The sequence below is a fragment of the Oryctolagus cuniculus genome, chromosome 10 (genome assembly GCF_964237555.1).
Source record: "Oryctolagus cuniculus chromosome 10, mOryCun1.1, whole genome shotgun sequence".
NCBI lineage: Eukaryota > Metazoa > Chordata > Mammalia > Lagomorpha > Leporidae > Oryctolagus > Oryctolagus cuniculus.
Window position 1 is genome coordinate 105,564,931 of NC_091441.1, and position 27,777 is coordinate 105,592,707.

General features: G+C 44.6%; 1 long non-coding RNA gene across 8 annotated transcripts in view; it reads right to left on the minus strand.

Moving 5' to 3' along the window:
* The window catches only part of LOC103349148 (uncharacterized), a 77,165-nt gene that overhangs the window by 24,805 nt on the left and 24,583 nt on the right, over positions 1-27,777 (minus strand). For 5 of the 8 annotated variants that reach the window (XR_001793799.3, XR_011379270.1, XR_011379271.1 and 2 more), the window contains exons 1-2: positions 2,851-5,647; positions 859-985 (exon numbers count right to left, since the gene is read on the minus strand). This is a non-coding gene — a long non-coding RNA (uncharacterized lncRNA). Of the gene's footprint in view, positions 1-858; positions 986-2,850; positions 5,648-27,777 lie in introns of those variants that run through there. The other 3 variants (XR_011379273.1, XR_011379268.1, XR_011379269.1) reach the window with 3 other exon arrangements.

Genomic DNA, 27,777 nt, shown 5'->3' on the forward strand with positions numbered 1-27,777 from the left:
AGAGGGCGCTCTTAGTGGAAACTAAAAGGAATGTGTGAAAACCAGAAGGCAAGTGGGATTAGATTGAAGGGGGAAGCCAAGTCTCCAACCAGGCAAAGGAGAAGGTTCTTAGAACCAAAGAAAGGTAATCTAGGGGCAGCGCCGAGTTTTAGGAGGCAGGTGCAGATATCTGAAGGGGTTCTGGCTGGGATGTGGTAGGCAAAGCATCCCCTCTGCTCATGCCAACCAAAAGGTGACAGAAATCTCAGCATCAAGTGGGAGCAGTGATCATATCATCAGTCAGTACCCGTCACGGCTGAGGACACACTAAGACACTAGCAGCCCCCGCGTCCAGGAATCAGCAAATTTCCCGTGCAGCTGCCACCTTGCTGCACCACTGTAGGGAGCCGTGATAAACACAGCCAAATGTAGAGTGAGGCTTTCAGGAAAACTTAAAACCCCAAACAAACACACAACCAAAATCTACAACACACCTGAAAAAACTGAAGATAAGAGAGACACTAATGAGACAGCCAGAAGAATCAACATTCGAGGAAGTGCAACGGAGCAAATACAACTCCAGATGGGGAAGAGAATTTCGTATCAAACAATAACAAGTTACCAAGAAAAATATCCACAGAGAAACATTTCCAGAAGACAGACGCATGCAGCGTGCTGAGCAGAACAGAAGCATGGCGAGAGCGCAACTGGTGCGTTGCGAGATGAAACAGGGGAATTCTACCATAACGCAGGACAAGAGGACTCCAAGATGAGCTGTGAAAGAAAAAGTAAGCATTGGAGGATGACGTGCAAGTGACAATTGGTGAGTTCCAGTAAGTGACAAATTAGGAAAGGATGGGTATAGAGAGTCCCCCTTACTTGGGTCAGGAATGATCACTAGAAACCAAGAGCTGAGTGCCTGGCGCAGCACCGCTTCACTGGCTCATCATGACTTGTAGGCTGTGCAGAGAACTTGGACTTTGTTCCACTGGTAACGGAGAACCACCTAAAACAGGGAAATGAGACTCGTGTGTTAAGATTCCGGGGGACAACGGCTGATCAACTGCACTGGCAAGGAGTTTCAAACACAACTGCAAACCAGACCAGACAGCATCCAACTGAATCAGCCAGGAGGAAAAGCAGGATTAATTTGTCATGTCAGTTTTGGTTATTATTTTTTTTAAATGACTTATGTAGGGAGAAAGTAGATTCTTGTGGGATTAAAAATGATTCTTTTTTCTTTTCATTTCCAAAACCTGCGAGTGCCTGAGGGAGACTCAGCTTTACAAGATTGTGCCGAGCCTCACTCCAGCCAGGAAGAGCTCTCCCTGAAAGGGGCTACCCAGCTTCCTGGAAGAGGCGTGCGGCACCCTTGGAGAAAGCCCTAGAACTGCTTTTGGTTGATGAGAGCTTGACTCTTGTCTTCAGTTTCTCCGGGTGGAATGCTGGAAAAAGGCAAGCACAAAGCAGAGCGTAGTGGACAAAGAAAATGATGTTTATGTTCATGAAAAATTCAAGCCTAATTATGCCTCTGGGAGCCAGTGGGAGTGCTATGAAATAGTGTGCCCAGGATGTTCATCTTGTTAATAGATGTCGGCCACAGGGTACTTGTTTTCCCTGCCATTTATAAAGCCTCTGACAGACAGAAGCTGCTTGCGTCAGTCCGTAAAATTATAAAAGACATTATGATAATTTTGGGGCTGATTTTCATTTAGTATTTGGTCGTGAGAATGCCCTTCCTCATGTCAGTGCAGTATTCCAGGCTGTGCAGTAGGCAGCCTAGCGGTGCAGCTCTCCGAAGTACATACTCTCACTTGGGCTCTCACGCCGCAGGATATATATTTTACTGCCAATTAAATGTAATTATTTGTAATACATTTGCTAGGGAAATGATTTTTGGGTTTTATTTCTGACTCTCAGTGTAGGAGTGACAGACAGCTCCCAGAGTCTGATCCCAAGGACTAATATTGACGAGATTGTGGGTTCTGCCTTATCTGAGATGGAGAAAGCTCAAAATGAGCTTCCCAGTGACCAAGGCTGAGCCTGATCCCCGTTATCCATCTGGACAGCCAGCTTCTGAGTGCCAGAGAGTAGTCAGGGGAGGTATGAAAAAGTGTGGTGAGAAAATAAGCTGGTCCTTTTGTTATAGGGACAGAGAATAGGTAAACAGGGATCTGTGGCCTGAAACCAAAATTAGAAACTCAGTGACTCCCAGCCATATTTCTTTCAGTCCAGCCATAACTGGGATTGATTTACAAAGCTGATTATTTCGTTGTTAGTTAAAACTAATGCTTCAGGAACACCATGGCCACACCTTAGAGCTTGGCATGACCAGTGTGCGTTAATTAGCAGGAAGCTGGAAGGGGGATCAGAGTCCGGATTCAAACAGGCACTCGGACACGGGATGCAGGCATCCCAAGTGGCTTCCTCATCACTGTGCCAAGCGCCTGCCCCAGCATACGTGGACTCTCATTTGTATCAGTCAGCACTGATAGCCAGGCAGAATGTTGTCAGGAGTAGGCAGGAGGAGGACTGAGCTGACAGTAGCCATGGACTCCCACAGGTTTGCTGTGTGGGACACCACAGGGCTCCCAGTGAGTGAGCAGGGGGAAATCGTGCCTTGGCTCCACCTGCTCAGGCTGTCCCTCCTGGGGCTGCACTTTTTAAATCAATCATCCAAAGAGGAAGCTTCTAGAAGTATGTCTGCTAAGAAGGGGCACCTTTACAAATTCACCCTGTGTACTACCAGCCCGCCCCCCACCCCCACCCCAACCCACTGGCCAGGCAAGAAGGCACAGTGAGACAGGGAGATGGCAAGGTCATTGTTACTTTTGTGCACTTCATGTAGTAATGCTGCGTTAAGTTTCTCACCTGTAAAATAGCTGAGGACAGACAGACTCCAGGGAATCCAAAAATGGTCCTCTTCTCCCCCAACACATGCCACTCCACTAGAAAATGCAGAGTGTTGGCAGGTGCATGTGTCTTCTGTTTGAGCAGATGGCAGGCCTCTGTGTCCTCGGGGCAGAGGTTCATTTCCACGTTCCGAGCCTGGGGTTTCTGCAAGTGCGTCTCCACGACGCCCTTTCCAACATCAGTAGAAACAACTGGGCCAGCTGATGCCAACTCCAGCAGAGGGCTGCTGGGCTCTGCCGATGGAACTGCCACACCCTGACGGAGGACGGCAGGAGAGCAAATGGGGGAAGGGCTGGTGGGTGAAAGTGCACCTGAGACCTTGAAGGACCAGCAGGAGAACAGTGAGCAGGCCTAAGGGAACCACGCAGGATGGTGGCCTTGAGTGTGGCTGGAGAGAGGAAAAGATGGCGTGGATCCCAGAGGACAGGCAGGTGGGGCTCACTCAACTGGCCAGGGCGGCAGCCTGACCTGGCAGGAAGAGAAGCCAGGGAGGGTAAAAAGTGGCTGCAGTCAAAGGCTGGGCTAGGCAGGGCTCAGCAGTCTCTGGATCTTTCTGCTCGTCCCTGGGGCTCATAAAGTTGAATATTGTCTTTTGGCCCCAGTAAAGACAGCCACAAAGGATGACCCTATGTCTGAGCAGAGATGTAGGGAGGTTTCCTGAGCAGAGCAAGAAGCCAGGACCTCGAAGGGATCTGCAATGATGATCTTCAGGAATGCAGGCAGGAGAGCTCAGTGTGGAGGGCTCTGGTCATTTCCTACATACTCTTACTGGTGATGGAGTCCATGATGCCAGTATGAAAGGACTGAAAACCACAAGACAGCATGCCCAATTTCCCCCCTGCCTTCTCACTGGACAACTACTTCTTCCTTAGCTGTGTATCCCTTCTATGTTGTAAACTTTGAGGAGATAAAAAGCTACAAGGCTTGCAAAAGTACTTGTTGGAAAACACTGTTTCAGTGCTACTGGGATTGCACTAGTGACCTTTAGCAAGGGGTACAGAGACAGAAATGACCTTAAACCAGGAGTTTTTATTAAAGTCAAGAAGAGCTACCTCAGCCAAAAATGACAAGTTTGTGCATTCCCCTTTCCCTTATTTTATGAAAACCCTGACCCGGCTTTAATCAAGGTGTCACCTGCCCTTTCTTTCCTCTCTGATATGTATCAGCATAAAGTCTGTAATCTCTGAGTCACCTAGATAAGTTTTTTTTGATACCTGATACACAGATGACTTGACCTGGAGTGTTACTTGGGTTGTCTATTCCCAAAGTCATCATTTGGTGAGCCTCCAGTGGAGTTGGGCAGGAGTGAGGGTCTGGATTAGCCTCTCCTCTCCAGGACATTGCTGAGAACACTGCTTTCTGGGACCCAGAGACTTTGAGGATATGGGTGGAACCCCTAGGTAGTGATCTGATCACCTGCTTTGGAAAATATCGGTACAGAAAGGAGGTAGAATGGAGTAGGGGTAGGGATAGGGAATGAAAGCACCCTTGGCTATGTGGTGAAGATAAACTTCACCCTGTGAACAACCCCACACCATTCCAGGGGTTAAGGCACTGGGGTAGAGGGAAGCCATTGGTGTAGTCACCAGGGCTGAGACAGAGTCACAGTGGCATCTGTGGTCCTGTCTTCCTGATTCCTTCAGGCCTGGGTAGCTCTTGGCTATTAACGAATGTGTACCTTTCTGGGGCTTTGCCCCACAGCGATGCCAGAAAACAGGGTAATCCCTCTGCCCTCCACTCTTGGAACCTGGCCTCCCTCTTCCTTGTCCGCCTCCCAGCCTGTAGCAGTCTATTTTTAGTCTGGAAAAAGTCCTTCTGCTCTCAGGTTTCTTGAGCTACAGCCATTCTCAGGAGATCCCTTCGAGAAGTATAAAGCCGAAGGCAGCCAGACTTGCAGGTCAGGTCTGTGTCCTGATTGTCCGTAGGCCACTGTGAAGCAGTGGGTGTCATGTTCACGCCAGTGGAAAGAAGAGTGGAATCAACAAATGGAAAAAAGGACACATGTTCTTTTTCTCGCCTTCTGTGATGTCTGCTCCACGCTGACGCTGATGGCCTGGGGTCTGGAACTTACTGGTTGGGAAACACCCCCTGAAGCTGAAGGTGAGGTTGATCCCTACCCAGTGGTTTGAATTAGAATGGGAGAGAGGTTGTTGTCCGAAGTTAGCGTTACCATAAATAAGGCAGCGGCAAATTCCTGGCCATGTTCTGTGACCTTCTGCCATCCCATAATGATGAGATGCTTCTCCTCTGTACCCTTAGAACTCTTCCCCCTTCTGGCCACACACATCATATTCTACTGCAGCGGCTGCCTTCCACTCCTGCTTCTCTATATACAGCTAGCCCTTGAGCTGGGGACCAGCATTTGTTCATCTGTGTACCCTAAGCCTCTGCAAGGTAGAGACTGAATGAGTAGAGATTGAGTGACTAACTCTCTGGAACATCGTGGCCTCTCTGCCTGCCACAGGCAAGTGGTCTATCATGGTGACCGAGATCTGTGTATGCAAATTGTGGGTGACATCAAATGCAGCAGCTCAACAGGAAGTACAGTCAGTAGATAGGAAGCAGAGCTTAAAGCAAGCCAGACCAAATGTAATGCTCAAAATGTGAAATCTTGGACTTTTCTTTCTTTTGCTGTTTTTGGTTAGCAGACGTAGGCTAACCATGCAGAATATATTGGAAAGTTTCATATTTTCACTTAAGTATTTTTTTTTTGACAGGCAGAGTGGACAGTGAGAGAGACAGAGAGAAAGGTCTTCCTTTTCCGTTGGTTCACCCCCCAATGGCTGCTGCGGCCGGCTTACTATGGGCAGCGCACCGTGCTGATCTGAAGCCAGGAGCCAGGTGCTTCTCCCGGTCTCCCATGCAGGTGCAGTGTGGTGGAATGAGAGGGCCATGCCAAGGTGGCCACTGGCAAGCGAGCATCAGTTACTCAGGAATGGCTTTGGAAACTGCCTGGCAGGCTATGATTGGATGGCTTTGGAAACTGCCTGGCAAGCTGTGATTGGATGGGGCATAGACCGCCCCTTGACCAGATTGGCTGGTCTTGGCTATATAAGATGTAGTTTCAACTGAAATAAATGAGTCTGCCTGCTGCTTGCCTCAAGCCTGCTTTCACTCCCGGGCTGTGTGGTGACTCCGCGCCTCTTGCCCCCACCACACTGTCCCTCTCAGAAAGGAATCCACTGCAACATTGTTGAGAAATCAACGGCAACATCTGGCGTCCCAACGTGACTGAGAGAAAAGACAGCCTGTCGGACTCGGCGAGGTCCCCCCTGGATTTCGGCAAGAAGGCCCCTCAGTGTTTTGTGTGCTGTTCGGTTCTGTGAGGGTGAGCACAGAACCCCCTCCTACGCCCCTTTCCTTGTCCTTGTCCTCGGTCTAAGTGACCCCAGGTTAGGCACACACCGCCCTGAGGCGTACGTCGCTTCCCGGCTCCTCCTTTTACTTTCGGTTCGCCCAGCGAATTCACATAAGGGACTGATCATCCCAGAATTCGGAACCAAGTCATCTTCCCTCACTGAGAGAGGTGATGCTCCGGAGACACCGTGTGGGCATACGGCCTTGACCTAACGAATCAAGGAAGTCCCCCACTAAGCACAGGACATACTTACGATCTGATACACCACTATCTGTTGGTCTAATGTGGGGAAACCTCCTGCAAAATGCCATCAACAGCTGAGGTGCTAGGAATTTGCTTTGGTACGGCAGCAGTGCTGTGCGTGTCTTTCCTTTGGCTAGAGCTGGCATGCCGTGCCGCTCTTAAGTGCTCAGACAAGGGAAAGATACCCCCCTCTCAGAATCCTGCACAGATTATCAAAGATAGTGAATCTGTGAGTGGTAAGAACCTGACACTCCAGGTCCCTGTCTCACAGACAATGGTTGATGACTTAGGGAGAGAGAGCTCTGACAGTGAAAATAACAATGTAGCAAAGAAGGTAGCAAATAAGGTAGCAATGCCTAGTCAGCCACCCCCCACATACCCGTGGGATGAACTTAGAGGACCTCTAGACAATAACTCATGCGAGGTCATCCCATCTGCACCCAGTGAGGATCCCCACATTTGTGGCAGTACTTGGACACCCCAAGCTCTTAGGGCAGCCGCTAGACCCCATCCCACCTGCACATTTGCTGTTAATGTAGGAGCGGACGCAAAATTCAGGCCCTGGATTCCAACACCTGTAAAAAGGCTTCTGCTAACCAAAGGTCGAGGATATGCTTGTGTCTTCCCAAAGAATGTGGAACAGCCTATTTGGGTACCAGCCAGAAACATCAGGCCTGCAACTGACAGCCAACCAGAACCAGCTGAACAAGACCGAGAATCCACCTTGTTAGCAGACGCACCTGCCCTATCATCCAACCCTGAGAAACTGCCCATAGCCATGCCTGTTACTGTTTTGTACCCCACTAGCTCTGGTCAGCCACTCAAATGGCCCACAGCCTGTGTGCGGTCATGCCATTCCTGATAACCATTATTCCTCATTCCTACCCCTATCTGAGCAAGCAATCCTGTGGTCTCTCGATTTGAGCGCTGGTTAGTCAATGACAGGTAAGATCCCCTGGGAGACAACCTAAGGCACAGCTGTGTACAGAGACCACATGGAAATGGGGTCAACAATGGTATGGCCAAGAATCATGCCTCCTGTTGCTCAAAAATAAACGAAAAGGGGGAAACGTGGTGGAATGAGAGGGCCATGCCAAGGTGGCCACTGGCAAGCGAGGATTAGTTACTCAGGAATGGCTTTGGAAACTGCCTGGCAACAGGCTGTGATTGGATGGCTTTGGAAACTGCCTGGCAGGCTGTGATTGGGTGGGGCATAGACCGCCCCTTGACCAGATTGGCTGGTCTTGGCTATATAAGATGTAGTTTCAATTGAAATAAATGAGTCTGCCGGCTGCTCGCCTCAAGCCTGCTTTCACCCGACTCCCGGGCTGTGTGGTGACTCCGCGCCTCTTGCCCCCACCACGCTGTCCCTCTCAGAAACGAATCCACTGCAACATTGTTGAGAAATCAACGGCAACAGTGCAGGGCCCAAGCACTTGGGCCATCCTCCACTGCACTCCTGGGCCACAGCAGAGAGCTGGCCTGGAAGAGGGGCAACCGGGACAGAATCCGGCACCCCGACCGGGACTAGAACCCGGTGTGCCAGTGCCGCTAGGTGGAGGATTAGCCTAGTGAGCCGTGGCGCTGGCCAAGTAAAATATTTTTACTTAATCAAGTCATATGGGAATTTTCAGTTCCTTAAACGTCTGGTAGAACTTGCCGGGAGAATTAACTGGACTTGGGGATATTTTGGTGCAGATATTAGCCCATCTTTCCAATTTCTTCTATGTTTACTGAGTTGTTGAAATTTCCTATTTCTGCCCTCAGTTTGGTCTCCTGATTCCTAAAAAGTCATGTGTTTTCCCTCTGACTTTCAAATGTATTAAGTTTTCTGTAATGTTCTCTTGTGAACTTGTACCATATGGGAGTGCTTCAGAATATTCATGGGAAAATGGAACTAAAAGATAGTGCATATTTCCCATGAGCTTTTTGAAGTCTCCCGGATTTGCAGTAATGTTACCTTGTTCATTCCTGGTTTTCTCACTTGCTTAGATTGAACTAGTCACAGATTGTCCACTTTATATCCCCTCTGCCTCCCAAAGTATATTTATGGGTTCTATTAGACCATTTAATTGTTTTCTGCTTTTATATTTACTTATTTGGAGGTATTGTGGGGAGCAACTCAGACTAGACTGTTACTGAAATTAAGACTTATTCTATGCATCTGCTCTCCCACAATATGGCGCTGGGAGAGGAGGAAACAGCTCCTACACAGCTGCCTCCAGTTCAACCAATAAACAGCAGGACCTGCTCCTGATTGGAGAGCAGCGTACTCGGCGTGTGGGTAGCAGAGTTGGGATTGGTGGAAGAGGACTATAAAGGAGGAGAGAGACAACATGCACCAGGAACATCTATCTGAAGGAACACCTGAGCAGCCCCCGAGAGAGCTGGCCGGCGGTGTGCCGCTCCCCCGCGGAAGTGGGGAAAGTGGCAGGGGGAACCGCCCTTCCACGGAGGAAGAACCAGCAGCAAACCCAGGGAGGGCCAAGCAGACAAAAGAACAACGCAGGGTCCTGTGTCGTTCCTCCACGAAGACGGGGAGCGACATAATGGTGCCGTGACTCGGATAGGAAGCCTAGGAGCAACAGGGTATTACTTTGATAGTCTTTTCTTAGCTTCTTGAGTTGAAGTCTCAATTCACCTATTTTAAAAATAGCCTACTTTCTAACAAATGTATTAAGGTTATAATTTTTTAGTATGACTTTGGCTGCATCCTACATATTTTTATATAGAGTGCCTCTTACAATTCATTTCTTATGAGTCCATGTTCTGCAGTTTAAATATTTTGGAAGCATTATTTCTTTTCTAATTGAGTGAACAATTTTGGGGAACAAATTTAGTTTTCTTTTTGGCTGTCATTTGTTGACTCATTTTCCTGTAGAGTTGTTTTTTTTTTTTCTTTTTTTTTGGAGAGGGTTACAATTTGTTTTTAGACATAAAATATGCTCATCTTTTGTGAATACTTCACATCTGTTTAGACTTAATACTTCTTTGATGTTGAGTCCAGAATTCCTTATATTGCTGTTACATCAAGCTTGATGATCGTGTTTTTTCAAGTTGTGCTGTTCTTTGACTACTGATTTCTGACAGAAATTAATCTGTGAATTAGCTACTGCTGTAAAACAGACCAGCTCAGAAGTCAAAGGCCCACAACAGCAACCATTTATTATCACTCAGGTATCGGTGGTCACCTGGAGTTCGGTTGCTCTGTCTTGAACGTAGCCATGACATGAAGGGACTGTGATCCTAAATGCTGGTTTCTGGCTGTAGTGGTACACTGAGATGTATTCTGGTCCCCTCTGTGGTGTCTGTGGGTTAGCTGGAAGCACTACACTCCACAAGCCAGCAGTAAATAGCAATGACCTTTCTAAGCCAACGTGTTGATCCAGAAATCAGGAGGGCATGCACTTATGTCAGGAATTAGGCTCTACCCACTGAGCTCTCCCCCGAGCCTGGCCTGTCCCTCTAATGAGCCATGCAGTGGTTTAAATAGTCTCCAAAAGATATCTATGCCTCTATGTCCTAATCCTGACACCTGTGAAATGTGGACTTATTTGGAAATTCTTTGGAAATAGAATCAAGGATCCTGATATAGATAATCTTGGACATGGAGTGGGCCCTAAATCCAATGAACAAATGTCCTTATAGTAGACAATAAAAGAGGGGCCTGGTGCTATGCTGCAGTAGGTAAAAGCCTTGGCCTGCAGCTCCCTGCTAATGGTCTGGGAAAGCAGTTGAAGATGGCCCAAATGCTTGTGCCCTGCATCCACATGGGAGACTCGGAAGAAACTCCTTGCTCCTGGATTCAGATCGGCCCACTCCGGCCATCGCAGCCATTTGGAGAGTGAAACAGAGGATGGAAGACTGCTCTCTCTGCATGTAACTCTGCCTTTCAAATAAATAATTTATTTATTGGACTCAGCTACCAAAATGTCCCTAACTCAGGTCTCAAGTTCCCACTCTTTCCTTGTTATTTACCACATAGTCTTTGCAGCTGTGCCGTCAAAGTGAGATGCTGGGTTTGATTTTCAGCACAATTTGATGTGTGACTGCAGCTGAGAAGGGTTCCCTGAATGGCTGCTTGGGAGGTATTAGGAGGAAAACAGGTTCCAAGATGGTGGACTTCTCAGAAACCAGGCAAAACCCTACAGGCTAGTAAGGCTTGGACTATATCTTGCCATTCTCTAAGAGAAAAAAATTGAATTGTCATCTCAGAAATATTATACCCTGCAAAGCTCACATTTGTGAATGAAGGTGAAATAAAGACCTTCAATAACAAACAGATTGAAAGAATTTGTTACCACCAGTCCAATCATACAAAAGATGCTTAAAGAAGTGTTGCACACAGGGGCTAGTGCCATGGCTCACTTGGGTAATCCTCCACCTATGGCTCCAGCATCCCATATGGGCTCTGGGTTCTAGACCTGGTTGCTCCTCTTCCAGTCCAGCTCTCTGCTATGGCCTGGAAGGCAGTGAAGGATGGCCCAAGTGCTTGGGCCCCTGCCCCTGCACCTGCATGGGAGACCAGGAAGAAGCACCTGGCTCCTGGCTTTGGATTGGCGCAGTGCTGGCCATCTGGGGAGTGAACCAATGGAAAGACTACCTTTCTCTCTGTCTCTCACACTGTTTATAACTCTACCTGCTAAATAAATTAAAAAGTGTTGCACACAGAAACACACCAACATGGTCATCACTACAAAAGAAGGTAAAGGAAGAAAATCTCTCAGTTAAAGATCAAAGGAAGTTCAAAGTATAAATTAGGAATATCGTTGGAAAAATTGGCAAGGCAAAGTCACTACCTATCAATAGTCACATAGAATGTAAATAGCCTCAACTCTGCAGTTAAAAGACACAGACTGGCTGAATGGATTAAAACCCATCTATTTGCCACCTACAAGAAACACATCTCACCAACAAAGACTCATGCAGACTAAAAGTGAAAGGATAGGAAAAGATATTCCACACCAATAAGAAACAAAAAAGAGCTGGTATAGCCATCTTAATATCAGACAAAATATACATTAACACGAAAACTGTTGAGAGACGAAGGGCACTATTCAATGATTAAGGGATCAATTCAACAGGAAGATTTAACTATTGTAAACATATATGCACCTAATTACAGGGCACCTGGCTATTTAAAAGAAATGTTAAGGGATGTAAAGGGAGATTTAGACTCCAATAAAATAGTATTAGGGGACTTCAGTACTCCACTTTCAGCAATGGACAGATCAACCATACAGAAAATCAAGGAGGAAACTACAGATTTAATCAACACTATAGACCAAATGGACCTAACATATCTACAGAACTTTTCATCCTACAGCTGCAGAATACACATTCTTCTCAGCAGTGCATGGAACTTTTTCTAGGATTGACCATGTATTGGGCCATAAAGCAAGTCTCAGCAAATTCAAAAAAATTGAAAACATACCATGCATCTTCATGGACCACAATGGAATGAAGCTGGAAACAGCAACTCAGGAATCTCTAGAACATATGCAAATACATGGAGACTGAACAACATGCTCCTGAATGAACAGTGGGTCATAGAAGAAATCAACAGAGAAATAAAAAAAACTTTCTGGAAACATGAAGATGACAACACAACATATCAAAACTTATGTGGTGGGGCTGGTGCAGTGGCATAGTGGGTAAGGCCACTGCCCCCAGTGCAGGCATCCCATATGGGTACTGGTTCAAGTCATGGCTGCTCCTCTTCCAATCCAGCTCTCTGCTATGGCCTCAGAAAGCAGTAGAAGACGGCCCAAGTCCTTGGGCCCCTGCACCCACATGGGAGACCCCGATGAAGTTCCTGGCTTCAGATGGGCACAGCTCTGGCCATTGTGACCAACTGGGGAGTGAACCAGCGGATAGAAGACCTCATTCTCAGCCTCTCCTTCTCTGTGTGACTCTGACGTTCAAGTAACTAAAATCTTTTTTTAAAAAAAACTTAGGGCATACAGCAAAAGCAATGTTAAGAGGAAAGTTTATATCAATATGTGTCTACATCATGAAATTGCAAAGGTACCAGATAAGTGGGCTATGAATGCATCTCAAGTATCTAGAAAAAAAACAACAGCAAACCAAACTAAAAGCTAATAGGAGAAAATAATTAAAATTACAGAAGAAATCAACAAAATTGAATAAAAACAATTCAAAAAACCAGCTAAACGAAGAGCTGATTGACACACAATTGGCCCAACTAAACAAAAGAATATAGAAGACCCAAATCAATAACATCAGAGATGAAAAAGGAAATGTAACAACAGACACCACAGAAATAAAAAGAGTCATCAGAAATTACTACAAAGAGTTGTATGCCAACAAACTGAAAAACCCAGCAGAATTGAATAGATTCCTGGACATATACAACCTGTATTGAGCCATGAAGATACAGAAAACCTAAATAGACCCATAACCCATATGGAAATTGAATCAGTATTAAAGGCCCTCCTGGGAATAAGAGATGGAGGAGGTAGTCTATAACTGTAAAACAGTCTAGTTCTGCATACAGTCCTACAGACTCACCTCTCAGGGTACAGCTTGAGAACTAGTCAGGGGCTCCAAACCCATAATAATCGGTGGTATAAACGCCATCTTCACTGTTAAAATGGTCTAAGTTTAAAAGGGATGACATAAATAACATCAAGTACCCGGTAAAAATAACAATCAAAAAGGAAGGAAGGACCAACATGGGAAACAGTCTACACAGCAGACTCCTAGAATGACATTCACAGTAAATAACACCCTGACTTCAGAATCAACCCTTAAGCCTTCCAGGTCAGGCTGAAAGGCCTGCAAGAGCATTTCAGGCATGGAAAGCAAAGACTCTGTGACAAAAAAAAATATCCTATACAGAGGATCTCTCTGAGACCTCAGAGGAAAGAAAGGGTCATGAAAGAAGGAGACACTCTTCTCTGAAGGGAGAAGAGAACATCCACTTTGCTTGTGGCCATGTCCAAATACCGACGGAGTCTACGGTTCACAATAGCTATAAAAAACAAAATACCTTGGAATGAACTTAACCAAGGATGTCAAAGATCTCTACAATGAGACTTACAAAACTTTGAAGAAATGGGAGATGATGCCAAAAAGTGGGAAAATCTTCCATGTTCATGGATTGAAACAATCAGCATCATCAAAATGTCCATCCTTGGGGCCGGCTCGGTGGCAAAGTGGGTTAATGCCGTGGCCTGAAGCGCCAGCATCCCATATAGGCACCAGTTTGAGACCCGGCTGCTGCACTTCCCCTTCAGCTCTATGCTATGGCCTGGAAAACAATAGAAGATGGCCCAAATCCTTGGGCCCCTGCACCCACGTGGGAAAGCTGGAAGAAGCCCCTGGCTCCTGGCTTCACATCAGCACAGCTCTGGCCGTTGCAGCCAGTTGGAGAGTGAACCAACAGATGGAAGACCTCTTCTCCATCTCCCCTCTCTGTGTAACTCTTTCAAATAAAATAAATAACTCTTTTTTAAAAAGTCCATTCTTCCAAAAGTAACTTATAAATTCAGTGAAATACCAATCAAAATATCAAAGACATTCTTCTCCAATCTAGAAAAAATGATGCTGAAATTCATATGGAGGCACAGGAGACCTCAAATAGCCAAAGCAATCTTATACAACAAAAACAAAGCCAGAGGCATAACAATACCAGATTTCAAGTCATACTACCAAAACAGCCTGATACTGGTACAAAAACAGATGGATAGACCAATGGAACATAACAAACACCAGAAATCAATCCAAACATCCATAACCAACTTATATTTGATCAAGGAGCTAAAACCATTTCCTGGAGCAAGGACAGTCTATTCAACAAATGGTGCTGGGAAAACTGGATTTCAACATACAGAAATTTGAAGCAAGACCCCTACCTTACACCTGACACAAAAATCCACTCAACATGGATTACAGATATAAATCTATGACCCAACACCATCAAATTATTATAGAACATCAAAGAAACACTTCAAGATACTGGCACAGGCAAAAATCTCTTGGAAAAGACCCCAGAGGTACAGGCAGCCAAATCCAAAATTAACAACTGGGATTGCATCAAATTGAGAAGTTTCTGTACTGCAACAGAAATAGGAAAGTGAAGAGGCAACTGACAGAATGGGGTAAATTATTTGTAAACTATGCAACTGATAAAGGATTAATAACTAGATCTACAAGGAGATCAAGAAAATCCACAACAAAACAAACAATCCACTTAAGAGATGGGCCAGAGCTGGTGCTGTGGGGCTACAGGTTAAAGCCTTCGCCTGAAGTGCTGGCATCCCATATGGGCGCAGGTTCAAGTCCCAGCTGCTCCTCTTCCAATCCAGCTCTCTGCTATGGCCTGGGAAATAATAGAAGAGGGCCCAAGGATTGCACCCACGTGGGAGACCTGGAAGAAGCTCCTGGCTCCTGGCTTCGGATAGGCTCAGCTCTGGCCGTTGCAGCCACTTGGGGAGTGAACCAGTGGATGGAAGACCTCTCTGTCTCTACCTCTCTCTCTAATCTTTCAAATCAATAAAATAAATATTAAAAAAAGAGAGATGGGCCATTAAGTTAAACAGACATTTTTCAAAAGAGGAAATCCAAATGCCCAACAGACACATGAAAAAATGTTCAGGATCACTAACCATCAGGGAAATGCAAATCAAAAGGTACAATGCGGTTTCACCTCAACCCAGTTAGAACGGCTTTCATCCAGAAATCAACAAACAACAAATGCTGGCGAGGATGTGGGGAAAAAGGTCCCCTAATCCACTGCTGGAGGGACTGCAAACTGGTAAAGCCACTGTGGAAGACAGTTTGGAGATACCTCAGAAATCTGAATATAGTCCTACCATATGACCCAGCCATCCCGCTCCTCAGAATTTACCCAAGGGAAATTAAATAGGCAAATAAAAGAGCTATCATCACCTCCATGTTTATTGCACCTCATTTCACAATAGCTAAGACATGGAATCCACCTAAATGCCTGTTAACGGAAGACTGGATAAAGGAATTATTGGATATATAATCTCTAGAATACTACACTGTGGTTAAAAAAATTAAATCTGGTCATTTGCAACAAAATGGAGGAATCTGGAAAACATCATACTGAGTGAAATAAGGCAGTCACAAAGGGGCAGATATCATATGTTCTCCCTGATCTGTGACAACTAACTGAGCACCTAAAAGGAAACCTGTAGAAGCAAAACTGACACTATGAGAAGCAGTGACTTTATCAGCCCTTTTCCTGACTGTCAAGAAACAGCTTACTATCTTATTCTTTCTGCTGTTTCTTTTTCTACTTAATACCATTGGTTGAATTCTTTACTTGACACAGAATTATTCTTAGGTGTTAAAAGAATCAATTTTCAATTGTATTTAAAGAAATGAGGGGGAATAAGAGAGTCAGGAGATACAGTTTGGGACACGTTCCCATGGATTTACCCCAAGAGTAAAGCTAAAAACTTGCCATAGGACTCCAAATCCCATTAAGTTAACAGGTACCAATGCCATCTTACTAGTTAAAATGATCACTTTAAGTGCTTAACTCCTCATAAAGATAGGATTAAATGTCAAACGGATCACATAATACCAAGTGTCTGCTAATAATAGATAGAATTATAAAGGAAAAAATGATCCAATATGGGAAGCAGGTCACACAGACTCCTATAATGACAAATGCCCTAAACAGCACTCTGGCCTCAGAATCAGCCCTTCAGACATCTGGATCTGGCTCAAAAGTCCATGAGAATATTTCAGGCATGGAAAGCCAAGACATTGTAGCAAAAAATGACCTTCATGAAAGATATGTGAGTGAGATCCCAGTGGAAAGAAGGGACTATCTAAGAAGGAGGTACCTTTTTCTGAATGGAGGAGAGAACTTCTACTTTGATTATGGCCTTGTCTAAATAATGTCAGAGTTTGTAGACTCAAAGGGCTTCCATAGCCTTGGGTTATTACTGGCGTCATAAATAAGAATGTCAATTGTTAAATCAGTAACAGGAGTCAATGTTCACTTACTTTCCATGTAAGACCTCTGTCCTTAATGAGTTATACTATGCAAATTAACAGTAAAACTACTCTTCAAACAGTTCTTTGTACTTTGTGTGTCTGTGTGGGTGCAAACTGTTGAAATCTTCACTTGGTATAAAGTTGATCTTCTGTATATAAACATAATGAAAAATGAATCTTAAGAATGGGATGGGAGAGGGAGTAGGAGGTGGGACGGGAGTGTGGGTGGGAGGGAAGGTGTGGGGGGGGAAACCGATATAATCTGAAAGTTGTACCTATGAAATTTATATTTATTAAATAAAAGCTTTCTTTTTTTTTTTTTTTTTTTTTTGACAGGCAGAGTGGACAGTGAGAGAGAGAGACAGAGAGAAAGGTCTTCCTTTGCCGTTGGTTCACCCTCCAATGGCCGCCGCGGCTGGCGCGCTGCGGCCGGCGCACCGCGCTGATCCGATGGCAGGAGCCAGGAGCCAGGTGCTTATCCTGGTCTCCCATGGTGTGCAGGGCCCAAGCACCTGGGCCATCCTCCACTGCACTCCCTGGCCACAGCAGAGGGCTGGCCTGGAAGAGGGGCAACCGGGACAGAATCCGGCGCCCCGACCGGGACTAGAACCCGGTGTGCCGGCGCCGCTAGGCGGAGGATTAGCCTAGTGAGCCGCGGCGCCGGCCTAAATAAAAGCTTTCTAAAAAATAAAAGCATTACATAGTCAAAATAGAATATAAATTCATATAAACACTTGGGAAAATTCTTCAGTAAAGATAAACATGGAAACTCTATGACCTATAAAATCTGATTTTAATTATAAATCCAAAATAAGTGTGTGCATATGTTTACCAAGACATGAATAAAATATTTAAACATCAAAAAGGCTAACAGCTAACCATTTATCAATCTGGGACCAGTTAGATGGTTGTGTTCACTTTTTGGGAAGTTGTCAAGGTCTACAGTTATGATACATGCAATTTTTTAGGTTATATCACAATTAAATTTTACTCATAAAAATCATAAAAGCTTCAGTATAAGTTCTCTGGCTTCAAAAGTGTATTTGTGGTTGAATGCCCTGAACCAGTCATTCTCTGTTCATAAGTCTCTAGTTCTGTCATAAATATCCACACTATTGCAAAATCATTTTAATTAATGTGCTTCCATAGCAATTCAGTGAGGCTACTATTCATTCTCCAAGGGTACTGCCTTGTAACGAATCCTTTGTAAACCAGAGTCTGAGGCAGGGATCAAAATGCTAACTCTTCATCTGGGAGATGCACACTCCCACAGGAGAGAAAAAAGGGGGAAGTGAAACAAGAGAGAGTGTTTGCAGCAATGTGCATTCGTTCATTACTGCTCTGACCACCACTTCACCGTGAGGCCATAAAGTGACACTGCAGGTCTGTTGCTGGAGTATTTAGGGCACCACTCAAAATCTTATCATCACTCTCACTCCACTCATGTCTGCAGCCACCAGCTCTACACAGGCGGCAACCGGTTTGACACAGGTGCAACCTTACCATGTCTTCCCTTGGGGTTTCTCCTCCAACGTCAACTGGTAATGAGAGCTGTTGGCTAAGCGCTCCCCTCCCAGACCCAAGAACAGCGTTTCCAAGATACATTTCCCAAACTCCTTAGGCCACTGTCCATCACCGATTACCAGTCACTGGCTATAGTGGCCCATACTTAACAATGTATCTTTTTTTATTTTTTATTTTTTGACAGGCAGAGTGGACAGTGAGAGAGAGACAGGGAGAAAGGTCTTCCTTTTCCATTGGGTCACCCTCCAATGGCCGCCGCAGCCGGCGCACTGCGGCCGGCGCACCACGCTGATCCGATGGCAGGAGCCAGGTACTTATCCTGGTCTCCCATGGGGTGCAGGGCCCAAGCACTTGGGCCATCCTCCACTGCATTCCCTGGCCACAGCAGAGAGCTGGCCTGGAAGAGGGGCAACCGGGACAGAATCCAGCGCCCCGACCGGGACTAGAACCCAGTGTGCTGGCGCCACAAGGTGGAGGATTAGCCTAGTGAGCCGCGGCGCCAGCCAACAATGTGTCTTTGCATTGGTTTTCCCTCCTTCTCTCTCTCACTCTCTCCTTTCTCTCACTCCTGCTCCCTGGGATCACTTCCCCAAATGGCCCTTGGATTTGACTCTGTTTTAGTAGGAACCAAGAAAGCAAAATCATTCAACATATGTTCATCTGGCATGCATCACAGATCACAAGCAGAAATTGTACTCCAAAGTGGTCCATGGGGGAAAAAAAGAGGATTGTGTCTGGAGATTTCCTATCTCTCATTTTTCACTCCTCAAACCTTACTGTTCAAGCAGACAACTCCCAGTCCTTCAGGGTTGTGTCATCCAGTCCCTTGCCATGCTTGAAGGATAGGTGGGGGCAGGTGAGAGATCAATCGAAAGAATCCAACAAGGTGCCTAAAATTAGTGAACCATGCAAGAGAGGAAACCATATTTGGAAAAGCGGGAGAGTTCAAAGTTGTCAACTTCGACAATCTGCAGAATGTTCCTACAGAGAGTATTTCCAGAAAGCTGTCGCAGCTCAGATATGAACTCAAGACAAGAGGCTAGAGCTAGACAGGATTTGGGAATGGCCAGGACAGAGGAGTCTGGTAGCCTTGGTGCGGATGATGCCAGTCTAAAGGAGGAGGCAGAGTCCAATCAGAGCTCAGGGTCTGATGGAGGCAGATGATTTGGGGGAAAAGAAGTCAGTGGAGAGGACAATCCTACTTAGAAGAAAACCAGGAAGTTCCTCCATTGTAGAATAAAAGGAGAGGGGTCAGGAGTGGGCAGATCATGTGAGGAAGTCAAGCAGATGGAAAACTGAGGACGAGTCTGCCGTGAACAGTAACTACAAAGTCATCAGACGGCCTGTGAAAACTCTGCTTAGGCAGGACTGTTCCTGGCAGACTGCAGTGGTTGAAGAAGCCGTACTAGCCTCCAGCGACACTCCTGGAAGAGCTGTAGGATGTTAGCAGGGGCAGGGAATGGCAGAAGTCAGGGGAGAAGAAGGGCAGCTAACACTCCTCCAAGAGAGGGGCTTCCTATGTTGTCCTCACTGACTGCACTCCACGATCCTGGGAGAAAGGGACCAGCCCTGGAGGAGAGAAGAGGAAGCTGAAGCTCAGGGCCATGAAACCGAGTTTGTGCCCAGAGGGCCTGACTAGGACTTTGCTGCTCCATCAGACTGGCAGATGAAGCAAAGATGTGGGAAGGGCACTAGGAGGGACCGAAATTTATGTGCAGCCAGAGGAAAGGAAGGGCTGGAAGACATGAAGAGAGAGAAGAAATGGTGGAGACAGAGCTAAGGGTTGGGGGGGGGGGGTGGTTGTCAGGGGCATACAATCCAGTGGACAATTGAGCACACAGAACCATGGTCATGCTCTTATTTCTGCCCTGGGCTTTTTATTTTCCAACATCGAAAAGAACAGATTCTCAGACTTCTTTGCCCAGAAATTAGGTCATGTTGCTCACTAAAATAGCAGTGGGCCTAGGAAGGCAAACAGGTGGGTACAAGAAGCCTGTTAGTCACAGACCTGAAACATTTCTCTCTAGGGATGAAAGCAATGTTACATAATGAACAAGAAATACCAGTCCTGCTGTGAAAATGGCAAAAGAATGTCAAAAAAAAGCTTTCTGTTCCTTGTCTATAATTTTTTTATTTTGAAATAATTGCAGCTTCACAGGAAGCTAAACAATTAAGTCTTAAAATGAAATGATATACTTTTCCCAGCCGATTGCAAAAAAAAAAAAAAATAGCAATATCTAATGTTGGTAAGGATGCAGGGAGTAGGGGCTGCTTGTAGGATAATTGCCTTTATAATCAAACACCCATGTACAGTTTGATCTAGTCATTCCAGATACAGAAGAACGGCTCACATATTGCACAAAGGAGCTAACTGTCCATCAATATGGATGTAAATACATCACCAAATGCGATTGCATTCACCCATGAAATAAAGATTCAGAAAACAAATGTTTATCAAGCCAGGAAGTTGTCCAAAGACACTGTTAGCTACAAAAACGCTAATTGAAGAACAGTGTCAGAGTATATCATGAAATTATTGATTTGATATTAAACACAAAAACACTTGTCTTTATAGATGTTGCTAGTAAAATGGCTCAGTCTCATCTATGGCGTGATCTACACCCGACACCATCCTAGGCTCTAGCCCCCGCTGCCATTGCAGGGGGCCACATGGTCCAACCACTGGTGTCGGCTCCACCCCCATCCTAATGGAATTCGCTGCTCCTACTTCCCGGCCCACCTCCCAGCAAAGTTTTAAGAGGACCTGTTCCTGAACACGTGGCTCTCTGTCTCTCTCTCGATCTCTCTCTCATGCTCTCCTTCTCCCTCTTTTCCTTCTTCACCCCTTCCCTCCAGTCTGTTGGGTTTCCCCCAGTAAACACTTTCTTTTACTCTGGTGTTTGGTGTGTTTTGTGGCAGCCTTTCAGATGCATTTATGCCAAAGGAGAGAAATGGGATTGGAGGAGAAGAGAATCAATGTAGAATTTCCTGTTATTGGCAGTTTTTAAAAAATATTTATTTGTGTATTTGAAAGTCTGAGTTAGAGAGAAGGAGAGACAGACACAGAGAGAGGTCTTCCACGCACTGATTCATTCCCCAGATGGCCACAACAGCCAGGGCTTGGCCAAGCCAAAGCCGGGAGCTTCTTCTGGGTATCCCACATGGGTGCAGGGCTAAGGACCTGAGTCATCTTCTACTGCTTTCTCAGGCACAATAGCAGGGAGCTGGACTGCAAGCAGAGCAGCCAGGACAGGAACTGCCACCCATATGGGATGCCGACACTGCAGGCCCCTATTGGTACTTTTTTTTTTTTAACCGTTTCACAATGAGAATATGTTCATGTGACATTTGTGTGCTTGAAAAATATTTTAGGGGCTAGCATTTTGGCATAGCAGGTAAAGTTGCCACCTGTGATGCTGGCATCCATATGGGTGCTAGTTCATGTCCCAGCTGCTCCACTTCTGATCTGGCTCCCTGCTAATGGCCTGGGAAAAATAGCAGAAAATGGCCCAAGTGCTTGGGCCCCTGTGCCCATGTGGGAGACCCAGATACAGCTCCTTGCTCCTGGCTTCAGCCTGGCTCAGCCCTGACTGTTGCAACCACTTGGGGACTGAACTAGCAGATGGAAGATCTCTCAGTCTCTGTCTCTCTCCCTCAATCTAACTCTGACTTTCAAATAAATAAAAAAGTCTTTAAAAAGGAAGGAAAGAGGAGGTTCCAAGATGGCAGAGTAGGAAGCTTACTTCTCTAGCCCAGGAGAAGATAGTTTAAAAAAACTGGAGTTAGTGGGGCCAGCACTGTGGCACAGTGGGTTAACGCCTTGGCCTGAAGTGCTGGCATCCCATATGGGTGCTGGTTCTAGTCCTGGCTGCTCCACTTCCCATCCAGCTCTCTGATAAGCTTGGGAAAGCAGTAGAAGATGGCCCAAGTCCTTGGGCCCCTGCACCCACATGGGAGACCTGGAAGAAGCTCCTAGCTCCTGGCTTCGGATCGTTGCAGCTCTGGCCATTGTAGCCATCTGGGGAGTGAACCAGCAGATGGAAGACCTCTCTCTCTCTCTCTCTACCTCTCTAGCTCTTTCAAATAAATAAAAAATCTTTTTTTTAAAGTGGAGATGGTGTAGTCTCAGGGAAGAGTTAGGGGAAAAAACTGCAGAGGAAACTCTTCCAAAATTAGAGGGACATGGTGGACATACATGGAGGGTGTGGGTGCCCATGGTTCAGGACCCCAGCAGCCAAGAGCTTACGCACCAGTGCTGTGAGATGAGACCAGACCACAGCAGTCCAAACCACTGGCAGAAAAACTGAAGGAAGAGCCTAGGGAGAACCAGGCCTGGAGCCCTGTGGGGGAAAGTGTACCAGCCAAGCTAGAGGAGAGGAAAAATAAAGAAGGACAGGAAGGACATGTCTCTTTCTCCGATCACTTTACAAAGGTATACTGTAACAAACCGATAGACAGGGCGCCATTTTGGACATACCTAACAGCTGTGCCAGCTTCTGTCTGTGCCTGGCAAACAGTTGAGCAGAGACTCCTGAACCTGGTGGAGAGAACTAATGGGGCTAAGAGCTTGTGACTGTGTGAAGCTTCCTAACCCGGGCTGTGAGAACCTGAGGGTGTGTGGGAGAACTCATGGTGTGGCTGGGACTTTGAGCAGTCTCAGTAGGAGACGCCACAAGCTTGGGGGTTCCTCGTTACCTGGTGAGAGACACTGCTGGGGAATCTGAACTTATGCTGAGGACTGCACAGATCCTTTGTGTGGTCCTTGGGACAGAGCGGACGAACATTATACCCACTGGGGCTAGCACCCAGGTTCTGGTCTCCATGGAAGAGACGAGCTCAGCTGAGCAGAATTACTTCCCTTCTGAATAATAAAAAAAAGATTCACCACATGAAACCCAAGTGTGTCACCTTAGGCACACCATTAACCCTGGAGAACGGAAGAGAGCTCTCTCGCCATACCCACTACAAACTTCTAGAAATTCACAGAAAGCAGACATTCCACTTATCTACTGAGTCATAGTACAATGATAAAAGCCGCCACAGCAAAACAAAACAAAACAAAACACAACAAAACAAAAAACAAACAATGGTTATCTCTACCAATGCCAAACAATAATCCAAGAAACAAGAATAAGGAAGACAACATGACGCCCCCAAAAGAACACGTTTCAGTACTAGATTGTGAAGACAAGGAGACAGAAGAAATAAAAGAAATGGAACTCAAAAAATTGATAAGATTACATGGAAGTAATCAAAAGTAAATACATGAACTACTGAAATCTGTGCAGGACATGAAAGAAAAATTTCTCCCATGACATGGAAATCTTAAAGAGGAATCAAAGCAGAATGAAGAATTCAATAGAACATGACATTGAGATCTTAAAGAGAAATAAAAATACAGAATTCAACAGAACAAAAGAAAAATACAGTGGAAAGCCTTAAAAACAGAATTGGTGAAGCAGAAGAGAAAATATTGGACTTAGAAGACAAGGCCTGGAAAGTATACAGTCAAACCAGAGACAAGAAGAGGAAATTAGAAAACTAAAAAACACTGTTGGTAATCTATAACATACTATTAAAAAACCAACATATGGGTTCTAGGAGTTCCTGAAGGCAAAGAGAAAGGATTAGAAAGCCTTTTTAGTTAAATATAGCAGAAAACTTCCCAGGTTTGGAGAAAGAAAGGGACATCCAAGTACATGAAGCACACAGAACTCTCAATAGACATGACCAGAAAAGATCCTTGCCACAACACCTTGTAATCAAACTCACCATAGTGAAACATAAGGAGAAGTTTCTAAAATGTGCATGTGAGAAACGCAAGATTACTTTCAGGGGATCTCCAATTAGACTCACAGCAGACTTCTCATCAAAAACCCTACAGGCTAGGAGATAATGTCGAGATAGAGTCCAAGACCTAAGAGAAGAAAACAGTCATCCAAGAATATTATACACTGCAAAGCTCACATTTGTGAATGAAGGTGAAATAAAGACCTTTCATAGCAAACAGAAATTTAAAGAATTTGTCACCACTCGTCCATCCCTGCAAATGATGCTTAAAGATATATTACACACAGAAATACACCAACATGGTCATCACTACAAAAGAAGGTAAAGGAAGAAAATCTCTCAGTAAAAGATCAAAGGAATTTTGAAGTATAAATTAGGAATATCTTTGGAAAAATGGCAGGGCAAAGTCACTACCTATCAATGTCACATAGAATGTAAATGTCAACAACTCTGCAGTTAAAAGACACAGACTAGCTGAATGGATTAAAACACAAAACCCATCTCTTTGCTGCCTACAAGAAACACATCTCACCAACAAAGATGCATGCAGACTGAAAGTCAAAGAATGGAAAAACATATTCCATACCAACAGAAACCAAAAAAGAGCTGGTGTAGCCATCTTAGTATCAGACAAAATAGACTTCAATACAAAAACTGTTGAAAGAGACAAAAAAAGGGCACTATTCAATGATTAAGGGATCAATTCAACAGGAAGATTTAACTATTGTAAACATATTTGCACCTAATTACAGGGCACGTGGCTATTTAAAAGAAAAGTTAAGGGATGTAAAGGGAGACATAGACTCCAGTACAGTAGTACTGGGGGACTTCACTACTCCAGTTTCAGCAGTGGACATATCAACCAGACAGAAAATCAACAAGGAAACTGCAGATTTAATCGACACTATAGACCAAATGGACCTAACATATCTACAGAACTTTTCATCCTACAGCTGCAGAATACACATTCTTCTCAACAGTGCAAGGAACGTTCTCTACCACTGACCATGTATTGGGCCATAAAGCAAGTCTCAGCAAATTCAAAAAAATTGAAAACATACCATGCATCCCCTTGGACCACAATGGAATGAAGCTGAAAATCAGCAACTCAGGAATTGCTAGAGTATATGCAAACACATGGAGACTGAACAACGATCAAAAGCAAAATCAAAAACTTTCTGGAAACAAATGAAGATGATAGTACAACATATCCAAACTTACGGGATACAGCAAAATTAGTTTTAAGAGGAAAATTTATAGCAATAGGTGCATACATCAAGAAATTGGAAAGGCACCAAATAAATGAGCTACCAATGCATTTCAAGAATCTAGAAAAACAGCAGCAAACCAAACTCAAAACTAATAGGATAAAAGAAATAATTAAAATTAGAGAAGAAATCAACAAAATTGAATGATAAAAAAATAGTATCAAAGAACAGTGAAATGAAGACCTTTTTAAAAAAATAAACAAAATGGACACACCATTGGCCAAACTAGACAAAAAAAAGAAGACCCAAATCAATAACATTAGAGATGAAAAAGGAAACGTAACAATAGATAACACAAAAATGAAAAGATTCATCAAAAATTACTACAAAGACCTGTATGCCAACAAACTGAAACCTAGCAGAAATGGATAGATTCTTGGACACATAAAGCCTACCTAAAATGAGCCATGAAGACTTAGAAAACCTAAATGGACCCATAACCAAGACAAAAATAGATTCAGTAATAAAGGCCTTCCCAACAAAGAAAATTCCAGGAACGATGGATTCACTGCTGAATTCTGTAAGACATTTAAAGAGGAACTAACTCCAATTCTTCTCAAGCTATTCAAAACAATTGAAAGAGAGGGAATCTTCCCAAATTCTTTCTACAAAGCCAGCATCACCTTAATTCCTAAACTTGAAAAAGATGCAACAGAGAAAGAATTACAGACCAATTTCCCTGATGAACAGACACGCAAAAATCTTCAACAAGATTCTAGCCATTAGAATCCAACACCACATCAGAAAGATCATCCACCCAGACCAAGTGGGATTTATCCCTGGTATGCAAGGATGGTTCAACATTCGCAAATCAATCAATGTGATACATCACATTAATAAATTGCTGAACAAAAGCCATATGATTGTCTCAATAGATGCAGAGAAAGCATTTGATAAAGTTCAACACCCGTGTGGCCGGCGCTGCAGCTCACTAGGCTAATCCTCCACCTTGCGGCGCTGGCACACCAGGTTCTAGTCCCAGTCGGGGCACCGGATTCTGTCTCGGTTGCCTCTCTTCCAGGCCAGCTCTCTGCTGTGGCCAGGGAGTGCAGTGGAGGATGGCCCAAGTCCTTGGGCCCTGCACCCCATGGGAGACCAGGATAAGTACCTGGCTCCTGCCATCGGATCAGCGCGGTGCGCCGACTGCAGCGCGCCAGCCGTGGCGGCCATTGGAGGGTGAACCACTGGCAAAGGAAGACCTTTCTCTGTATCTCTGTCTCTCTCTCACTGTCCACTCTGCCTGTCAAAAAAAAAAAAAAGTTCAACACCCTTTCATGATTAAAACTCTCAGCAAATTGAGTACATAAAAATCAACAGCTTTTGTTTACACAGACAATGCCTAAGCTGAGAATTTCTAAGATCAATCTTATTCACAATGCCTACAAAAAATCAAATACCTTGAAATAAACTTAACAAAGGATGTCAAAGATCTCTACAGTGAGAATTACAAAACAAAGAAATAGAAGATACAAAAAATAGAAAAATCTTTTATGTTCATGGATTGGAAGAATCAGTATCATCAAAATGTCCATTCTTCCAAAAGCAATTTACAGATTCAATGGGATACCAATGACATTCTTTTCAGATCTGGAAAAAATGATTCTGAAATTCATTTGGACTCACAGGAGACCTCACATAGGTAAAGCAATCTTGCACAACAAAAACAAAGCCTGAGGCATCACAATACTTGATTTCAAAACAGACTACAAGGCACTTATAATCAAAACAGCCTGGTACTGGTACAAAAAAAGATGGATAGTCCAATGGAGCAGAATAGAAGCACCAGAAATCAATCCAAACATCTATAACCAAATTATATTTGATCAAGGAGCTAAAATTAATTCCTGGAGCAAGGACAGTCTGTTCAACAATGGTACTGGGAAAACTGGATCTCCACATGCAGAACAATGAAGCAAGACCCCTACCTTACACCTTACACAAAAATTCACTCAATATGGATTAAAGATCTAAATCTATGACCCAACACCATCAAATTATTAGAGAACATTGGAGAAACCATGCAAGACATTCGCCAAGGCACACAGTTCCTGGAAAAGACCCCAGAGGCACAGGCAATAAAAACTGAGATTAACAACTGGGATTACATCAAATTGAGAAGCTTCTGTATGGCCGAAGTAACATGAAAGTAAAAAGGCAACCAACAGACTGGGTGAAATCATTTGCAAACCATGCAACTGATAAAGGATTAATAACCAGAATATAAAAGTGATAAAAAAAAACCCTCAACAATAGAAAAGCAAACAACCCAGTCAAGAAGTGGGAAAAGGACTTAAACAGACGTTTCTCAAAAAAGGAAATCCAAATGGCCTACAGACACATGAAAAAATGCTCAGGAACACTAGCCATCAGGGAAATGCAAATCAAAACCACAAAGAGGTTTCACCTCAACCCAGTTAGAACGGCTTTCATACAGAAATCAAAAAGAACAAATGATGGTAAGGACGTGGGGGGAAAAGGCACACTAATCCACTGTTGGTGTGAATGCAAACTGCTAAAGCCACTATGGAATACAGTTTGGAGATACCTCAGAAATCTGAATATAGCCCTACCGAAGGATCCAGCTTTCCCACTCCTCAGAATTTACCCAAGGGAAATTAAATAGGTAAATAAAAGAGCTATCTGCAACTCCATGTTTACTGCAGCTCAATTCACAATAGCTAAGGCATGGAATCAACCTAAATGCCT